Source organism: Oryx dammah, unplaced genomic scaffold (genome assembly GCF_014754425.2).
Source record: "Oryx dammah isolate SB20612 unplaced genomic scaffold, SCBI_Odam_1.1 HiC_scaffold_16, whole genome shotgun sequence".
Lineage (NCBI taxonomy): Eukaryota > Metazoa > Chordata > Mammalia > Artiodactyla > Bovidae > Oryx > Oryx dammah.
Genome location: NW_024070200.1, coordinates 886,747 through 896,508, shown reverse-complemented (window position 1 = coordinate 896,508; position 9,762 = coordinate 886,747).

The following is a 9,762-nucleotide window of genomic DNA, read 5'->3' as shown; positions in this document are numbered from 1 at the left end:
AGCCTCTGATTCCCGCATTTTCAGAGCTGGAGTCCGCCCCCCCTCCTGCCTAGAGGCCCTGGCTGCTCCAGAGGGAGGGGATTTAAGGACAACAGGCTGGGCACAGGGGAGGCCGACGGCCCCGGGTCTGCACCCCACAACTGCGGACGATCCACTCCCCGCCACGAGCAGGAGAGCCCGTCCTGGGGGCCGCCCGGCCGCCCCCTTGCCCCCGACCCGCTCACAGGCACCCCTGTTCCGGGTCAGCCTCCTCTGGCGGCTCTGCCGCCTCCTTCAGTAACAGATGCCGGGTTGCTTGTGTCTAAAGCTCATGAAAGCGCCCTCAACACCTGCACACGAGTGACGGAGACGACTGGTGAGTTTGGAATGCTTCTCCATCTCTGGGAAGTATCCCTGAACATATTTAACACAGTCCCTACTCCAGGCTCCGTCCGCCTGGGAAACGTCTGTGTCTCTTGGCTGTTCCATCGTCTGACCTGTCCCTTCGTGGGCTCTAACGAGGAGGCCTGGGGACAATATCTCTAAACGCTTGCATGTCAAAGGCAGTCTGTCAACAGCTACTGTGTGTGCAAGTTACGTGGACAAACATGAAAACCCAGCTGTCACCCTTTACTGTCCTAAACACATCACTGCATTTTCTTCCTCCGCATACCATCGCTTTTGAAAAGTCACGGACAATCTGATTTTTCCTCCCCTGATAGACCTCAGGCATTTTGCCTGACTGTCTGCAGGATTTTTTCTTGACACAATAATGTTACAAAAATACATCTCATGCTGGGTCATCTCCCTGCAGATGGAAATCCTTTCAATACTTAAGTTTCAGACCTTTTCACGCTAGGCGAGTCGTGTTGGATTTTAATTTTTAACACCTGCTCTCTTCCAATGCTTCTGATTTTTTGTTTTTCCAGGAATTCCTTGATATGTTTGTTAGCTCCTGTTCTTTCTTTCCTAAATACTTTGATTGAGATGTAATTTACATGTCATAAAATTCAGTCAATCAAAATGTACAATTCGGGGGGGTTAGTGCACTTGCCGAGCTGTGCGACCAAACCATCACCCTAATCTGACCTTAGGACATTTCCATCAGCCCAGAAGAAAGTGCATGCCTGTCCCCAGGTCCAGCCTCTGGACACACGCCTTCTGTCTCTACTGGTCTGCCTGTCCTGACGTTCCGCACAAGCAGGGCCCTGCGATTTGCGCCTCCTGTGAGGGGCCTCCTTCCTCAGGGTGGTTTGCAAGGTTCGTCATGTTGTAGCAGGGGTCAGAGGTCATCCTTTTCTATAGCTCAGTAATATTTCTGTTACCCGGTTCCATCAATACAGCATATTTTGTTTATCAGGGTAAGATCAGGTGGGCTCCTGTGATCAGAAACGTGGGGGGCCGTGAAGCGTTGACTCTGGGTCCCAAGTCACAGAGGGACTGCGGCAGGCTGGGTTGGGCGTCTGCTCATCTGCCAATAAAACCCTGTGGTTTCTCGGGGTGTTTACCCCGGGGAGGCCAGCCCCCTTGCTGCCGGGACAATTGATCGAGCCGTGGCGAGGTCCCCAGCGAGGACCCGACTTGCTTCCGAGGGAGTCGGTCACCTGGGAGGAGTTCCTGAGTCCCAGTCCAGCCTTTGAAAGTCAGTGACCCAAACAAGCATGGGCCCCGCGGGGGACCCGGAGCCCGAGCTCCCGGATGAGCGCCCAGCGCCAGCCCACAGAGCGCGCGGCAGGCGTGGCTGGGTGCTGTCGCGCCCACCGTCTGGGGGCGGCAGGCTGCCTGTCCGTGTCCGCGGGGCTGCGACGCTCCAGCTGGCCCGCTCTTGCGCGGGGTCAGGATCTGACCACAGGCCCTTCCTTTCGCTCACTTCGGCATAAAGCGGGTGCTGGGTGCTCAGAACCCGCAGCGGCGCAGACGCACCGCTCACGACCCCCCGAGCCGCCCAACTTCCGCCGCCGTCTCCCCGCTTCCCAGTCTGGGGCGGTCCCAGCCCTCGCTCCGCGGAGAGCTCGCGCGCCGCGGACTCCGCTGTCCCCGCCCGGACGCCGCGCACTGCCGGCTCAGGGCCTCTGGGCGGCGATCGCGGCTGGGCGTTTGCTGAGCGCGCTGCTCCTGAGCGTCTGCAGAAGTCCTCCCGGCGCTGGATGTCCTCAGGCCCGCCGGACACCCCCTGCTTCCCCCCTTCCTCCCGCTCCGAGGGCGCCGGTCCCCGAGCTGCCGGCGCGGCCTCCCTGCCACCAGCAGAGGGCCGCCCTGACGCCTGGCTCCCTGCGGACCGTGTCCCTGCGTTCTGGTTCCGCTGCCCTGGTGGACGTGCGGGTTTACGGCGTTTGGGGAGAGCCGAGTCCTGTGCCACTTCTAACACATCCTTCCCCCAGACCGGGCGTTAGAGAGTTTCAGGACCTGAGAACAAGGAGCAAGGCATTGTACCCAGGACCTGGGAGCCAGGAGTCCAGGCTGCGGCGGTGATGGACTGTTATTTGCGGAGAGGGGAATATTAAGGAGATAAAATGCTTATACCATGTTGACCTCTTACACTATGTGTATGTATAAAATTGGTAGAAGCTAAAACCTAAAAAAACCAGCGGTGTAGAACCCCACTGATTCTTAGATCTCTGTGTGTGTGTTAAGGCGCTTCAGTCTCATGTCTGACTATTTGCAGCCCCGTGGACTGCAGTCCGCCAGGCTCCTCTGTCCATGGGATTCTCCAGGCAAGAGTACTGGAGTGGGTTGCCATTTCTTCTTCAGGGATCGCGCCTCTGAGTCTTCTGTCTCCTGCTTTGGCAGGCGAGTTCTTTACCACGAGCGCCACCTGGGAAGCATGTGAGTAAGAGTGAGTGAAGTCGCTCAGTCCTGTCCGACTCTTTGCAACCCCGTGGACTACCAGGCTCCTCCGTCCATGAGATTCTCCAGGCAAGAATACTGGAGTGGGTTACCATTTCCTTCTCCAGGGGATCTTCCGGACCCAGGGATCGAACCTGGGTCTCCCGCATTGGAGGCAGACGCTTTAACCTCTGAGCCACCAAATCAAATCTTAAAAAACTAAAGGGAATTGCAATATGAGCCAGGTACTTGCTGCTGCTGCTGCTGCTGCTGCTGCTGCTGCTGCTGCTGCTGAGTCGCTTCAGTCGTATCTGACCCTGTGCGACCCCATAGATGGCAGCCCACCAGGCTACCCCATCCCTGGGATTCTCCAGGCAAGAACACTGGAGTGGATTGCCATTGCCTTCTCCTCAACGTACATGAGACTACCAAATATTTTCAGACAGATTTTTAAAGACTTCTAAATATATAAATATATACACATATCTCCATTGAAATCTGAAACTTGGTTAATTGGCTTCACAACAAATCTAACGCAAATGAAGAGGGAACAGTGACCTGGATGGTGGTCTGAGAAGGTCCCCCAGGCTCCAGCCGACAGGCCAGGCAGTTCAGTTCAGTTCAGTTCAGTCGCTCAGTCGTGTCCGACTCTTTGTGACCCCATGAATCGCAGCACGCCAGGCCTCCCTGTCCATCACCAACTCCCGGAGTTCACTCAGACTCACGTCCATTGAGTCAGTGATGCCATCCAGCCACCTCATCCTCAGTCGTCCCCTTCTCCTCCTGCCCCCAATCCCTCCCAGCATCAGAGTCTTTTCCAATGAGTCAACTCTTCGCATGAGGGGGCCAGAGTACTGGAGTTTCAGCTTTAGCATCATTCCTTCCAAAGAAATCCTCGGGCTGATCTCCTTCAGAATGGACTGGTTGGATCTCCTTGCAGTCCAAGGGACTCTCAAGAGTCTTCTCCAACACTGCAGTTCAAAGGCATCAATTCTTCGGTGCTCAGCTTTCTTCACAGTCCAACTCTCACATCCATACATGACCACAGGAAAAACCATAGCCTTGACTAGATGGACCTTGGTCGGCAAAGTAATGTCTCTGCTTTTCAATATGCTATCTAGGTTGGTCATAACTTTCCTTCCAAGGAGTAAGCGTCTTTTAATTTCATGGCTGCAATCACCATCTGCAGTGATTTTGGAGCCCCCCAAAAATAAAGTCTGACACTGTTCCTACTGTTTCCCCATCTATTTCCCATGAAGTGATGGGACCCGATGCCATGATCTTCGTTTTCTGAATGTTGAGCTTTAAGCCAACCTTTTCACTCTCCTCTTTCACTTTCATCAAGAGGCTTTTTAGCTCCTCTTCACTTTCTGTCATAAGGGTGGTGTCATCTGCATATCTGAGGTTATTGATATTTCTCCCGGCAATCTTGATTCCAGCTTGTGTTTCTTCCAATCCAGTGTTTCTCATGATGTACTCTGCACAGAAGTTAAATAACCAGGGTGACAATATACAGCCTTGACATACTCCTTTTCCTATTTGGAACCAGTCTGTTGTTCCATGTCCAGTTCTAACTGTTGCTTCCTGACCCGCATACAGATTTCTCAAGAGGCAGGTCAGGTGGTCTGGTATTCCCATCTCTTTCAGAATTTTCCACAGTTTATTGTGAGCCACACAGTCAAAGGCTTTGGCATAGTCAATAAAGCAGAAATAGATGTTTTTCTGGAACTCTCTTGCTTTTTCCATGATCCAGCGGATGTTGGCAATTTGATCTCTGGTTCCTCTGCCTTTTCTAAAACCAGCTTGAACATCAGGAAGTTCATGGTTCACGTATTGCTGAAGCCTGGCTTGGAGAATTTTGAGCATTACTTTACTAGCATGTGAGATGAGTGCAATTGTGCGGTAGTTTGAGCATTCTTTTGCATTGCCTTTCTTTGGGATTGGGATGAAAACTGACCTTTTCCAGTCCTGTGGCCACTGCTGAGTTTTCCAAACTTGCTGGCATATTGAGTGCAGCACTTTCACAGCATCATCTTTCAGGATTTGAAATAGCTCAACTGGAATTCCATCACCTCCACTAGCTTTGTTCATAGTGATGCTCTCTAAGGCCCACTTGACTTCACATTCCAAGATGTCTGGTTGTAGATTAGTGATCACATCATCATGATTATCTGGGTCATGAAGATCTTTTTTGTACAGTTCTTCCGTGTATTCTTGCCACCTCTTCTTAATATCTTTTGCTTTTGTTAGGTCCTTTTCTGTCCTTGATCGAGCCCATCTTTGCATGAAATATTCCCTTGGTATCTCTAATTTTCTTGAAGAGATCTCTAGTCTTTCCCATTCTGTTCTTTTCCTCTATTTCTTTGCATTGATCGCTGAAGAAGGCTTTCTTATCTCTTCTTGCTATTCTTTGGAACTCTGCATTCAGATGCTTATATCTTTCCTTTTCTCCTTTGCTTTTCGCCTCTCTTCTTTTCACAGCTATTTGTAAGGCCTCCCCAAACAGCCATTTTGCTTGTTTGCATTTCTTTTCCATGGGGATGGTCTTGATTCCTGTCTCCTGTACAGTGTCACGAACCTCATTCCATAGTTCATCAGGCACTCTGTCTATCAGATCTAGGCCCTTAAATCTATTTCTCACTTCCACTGTATAATCATAAGGGATTTGATTTAGGTCATACCTGAATGGTCTAGCGGTTTTCCCTACTTTCTTCAATTTAAGTCTGAGTTTGGCAATAAGGAGTTCATGATCTGAGCCACAGTCTGCTCCTGGTCTTGTTTTTGTTGACTGTATAGAGCTTCTCCATCTTTGGCTGCAAAGAATATAATCAATCTGATTTCGGTGTTGACCATCTGGTGATGTCCATGTGTAGAGTCTTCTCTTGTGTTGTTGGAAGAGGGTGTTTGCTATGACCAGTGCATTTTCTTGGCAAAACTCTATTAGTCTTTGCCCTGCTTCATTCCGCATTCCAAGGCCAAATTTGCCTGTTACTCCAGGTGTTTCTTGACTTCATACTTTTGCATTCCAGTCCCCTATAATGAAAAGGACATCTTTTTTGGGTGTTAGTTCTAAAAGGTCTTGTAGGTCTTCATAAAACCGTTCAACTTCAGTTTCTTCAGTGTTACTGGTTGGGGCATAGACTTGGATAACTGTGATATTGAATGGTTTGCCTTGGAGACGAACAGAGATCATTCTGTCATTTTTGAGACTGCATCCAAGTACTGTATTTCAGACTCTTCTGTTGACCATAATGGCTACTCCATTTCTTCTGAGGGATTCCTGCCCGCAGTAGTAGATATAATGGTCACCTGAGTTAAATTCACCCATTCCAGTCCATTTGAGTTCGCTGATTCCTAGAATGTCGACGTTCACACTTGCCATCTCTTGTTTGACCACTTCCAATTTGCCTTGATTCATGGGCCTGACATTCCAGGTTCCTATGCAATATTGCTCTTTACAGCATTGGATCTTGCTTCTATCACCAGTCACATCCACACTGGGTATTGTTTTTGCTTTGGCTCCATCCCTTCATTCTTTCTGGAGTTATTTCTCCACTGATCTCCAGTAGCATATTGGGCACCTAATGACTTGGGGAGTTCCTCTTTTGGTATCTTATCATTTTGCCTTTTCATACTGTTCATGGGGTTCTCAAGGCAAGAATAATGAAGTGGTTTGCCATTCCCTTCTCCAGTGGACCACACTCTGTCAGACCTCTCCACCATGACCTGCCCGTCTTGGGTTGCCCCGCAGGCATGGCTTGGTTTCATTGAGTTAGACAAGGCTGTGGTCCTAGTGTGATTAGATTGGCTAGTTTTCTGTGAGTATGGTTTCAGTATGTCTGCCCTCTGATGCCCTCTTGCAACACCTACCATCTTACTTGGGTTTCTCTTACCTTGGGCGTGGGGTATCTCTTCATGGCTGCTCCAGCAAAGCACAGCTGCTGCTCCTTACCTTGGACGAGGGGTATCTCCTTACTGCCGCCGTTCCTGACCTTCAACGTGGGATAGCTCCTCTAGGCCCTCCTGTGCCTGCGCAGCCACCGCTCCTCGGGATGCTCCTCCCGGCCGCTGGCCCTGGCCTCGGGCTCGGGGTGGCTCCTCAGGGTCACCGCCAGGCAGCACTATGATTTCTGCCCCCGAAGGCACACACACCCATGCTGGGGAGAGGTAACAAGCTGGGGATATTCCAGAGCTGATAGACTGTTGAGACCTCGGTTTCAGCAAAACTCTCGAGTAAGAGAAAGAAACCCTCACGGTGAGCCTGCAGGAGCCAAGTAGAGGGAGCCCCTGGGACACGGCGTGGGGCGGGGGCGGGGGCAGCAGGGAGGAGTCCAGATGTGAGAGCGACTCAGGGAGCGGACAGGCCCCTTTGTGTGGAGAGCAACGGAGGGGCAAAGTCCGGAGCGCGGCTGGCGCTGGGGCTGCAGCAGAGTGTTGGGGCGATTTACTGGGATGGGAAAGCCAGCAGGGGTGGGGGACCGGGTGGAGAGGGGCATGGGGGGCTCTCTTCTGGCCTCTGACTTGCATGGGGAGAGCAGACAGGAGGCTGGAGGCCTGGCCGAGCTCAGGAGAGGGACCCAGGATGGGGTGGGGGGGCGGGTCAGCAGCAGGCAGTCTTCACGGCCGGCCGGGATGGGGCCACCCAGGGAGGGTGTATAGATGGACAGAGAAAAGAGAAGCCGCCAGGGACCACGCCCTGGGCCCTCGGAAGCTTTGAGTCAAGAGAGGAGGAGCTGGCAGAGGGGCTGAGGTGAGGGAAGAAGTGGGTGTCCTGGATGGAACCCTGTCCCCAGAATCCACATGTGGGAGCCCTCACCCCGTAGGGACCCGACCTGGAGACAAGGTCTTCAGGAGGTCATCGAGGTTAAATGCGGTCATGGGGTTGGGCCCTAACCCAACAGGACAGGGACCTCACAGGAAGGGGAGGACACCAGGGGTGCGCGCTCGGAGGGAAGGCCACGTGAGGATGCGGAGGGAAGGGTGGAGGAGAAACCCCCCTTGCCGGCACTTTGACCTTGGGCTTCCAGCCTCCGGGCCTGTGAGAAGTTTGCTTCTGCTGTTCACACCCCGGTCTCAGGTATCTGCGGCGGGTCCAGCAGGCTGAGACCAGAGGGAAACACGACCGCACGGGGCCGGCACCCAAAGCGGGGAGAGACAGCCCGCAGAAACCCCCGAATGGCTCCTCAAGGCACGGCCTCACAGGAGGCAGCCTCAAGCCCATCTCTAGGAAGGAAGCAGCTTCCCAGCTCTTGTGGACACAGCGGAGAGGCAGCCGCCACGCAGGGACCCAGCGACTTCTGTGAGGTGCTGGGCCAGCCCCCACCATCCTGGGTGACTGCATCTTCCAAAAGGGGCTGCACAGGGCACCCCACTCCCCGCGCCGTCCTCCCAGCACCTTGTCCGGAGGGAGAGTAGCTGTGCCCTCCCCTGACCTGGGCAGGCCTGGTGATGGCAGAAGTGATGCTCCAGGACTGGAGGCCCCTCCCCGCATCCCCCAGGCTTACCCACTCCTGGACCAGCCACCTGTTGAGGCCTGATAGAGGCCATGGCTAAAATGGGCCGGAGCAAGCATCCCGGAAACAGCTGAGACACTGCCCAGGCGGGATCAAAATTAATTACCCCCGACGGGAGGACTCAGCCTGTCAGCATGCTCCCCGTAGCCTGGTCTGGGCCAATCGGGACGAAGATAAAAATCTCCTAAGAAAGCCCACGCACACGAAAATCTAGCCAATTAGTAGATGCAAAAAAACCCTTGTAACCAATCCAACCTTGCCAATTCCCTGTCTTTGTCCTACACCTATAAATGCTACTGTAATCCAGGGCTCGGGGCTCTGGCTCTATTCCACTGTGTTGGATGTGGCCGGGGCTCTGGCTCGAGCTAGCAATAAATTCCCTTTTTGCGTTTGCATTGCTGTGGATGTCTTGTTCTCTCAGTTCTGGGGGTTTGGACCTTGGGCATAACATTTGGGGGCTCGTCTGGGATCCCCTGATTGAGAAGAACAACACCTTCAAGGCATAAGGGAAGCCTCACTAGGAGGAAGTATATCTGGATGCCGGCATCAGGTCAGGGGGCGAAAGAGTCGCCTGGCCAGCATAAGTCCAAGGCCCAGCATTCAAGCTGGAAGGCAGCTGATTCTGTGAGCCGTTCTGTAAAGGAATGGGGGAAAACGTTTCTCCCGATCCTGAGTCTGGTGGGCAGTGGACGCCCTTTGGTAAGGTAACTTTGGGGAACAGGACAACAGCAGCCTGGGATAAACCTAGTTCAGTGTTTTCGGCCTGTATTTGTTCGTCTACTGTCTGTCGCTTGTCTCTGTGTGCCGGCGCCGTGCTTGCTTTTTGTGTGCTTATTGTGGGTGTTGCCGTCATGGTCAAAGTTATTCTACTCTGCTATCTGTAATGACGGACCATTTTTCCGATTTTAAGTCCAAGGCTCAGAATCTATCAATGCTAGTAAAGAAGAGCAAGCTAAGAACCCTATGCTTATCTGAGTGGCCGACATTTCAGGTCGGCTGGCCGCCGGAGGGAACTTTCGGCCTGCCGGTCATCCGGGCTGTTAAAGAAAGAATAATGGCTCCCGACCCTCGGGGCCATCCGGACCAAGCTCCTTACATCCTGGTCTGGGAAAATCTAGTAGGAGACCCTCCCGTCTGGCTGAAACCCTTTATTCACAAGCCCCCCCCCCCGCCCCGCCCCGCCCTGGGCTTCTGTCCCACAGGTCCTGGTCGTGGAGGCCTCTAAGGAAGAAGACCGGGAGGCACGGGAGAGCCGGAAGAAACCGATTCTCCAGGAGTCTTCTATCCTAGTCTGATCGATTTAGACACTGAAATCTCGCCTCCCCCATATATCCCGCCACCATTGCTCCCGCAGGTGTCGTCGGAGAACAAACGGGGAGCTCAGAACCCTCGGCTCCGCAGCAGGAGGGGTGCCAGCCCAGGGGACTCGCGGGAGGACCCGAGG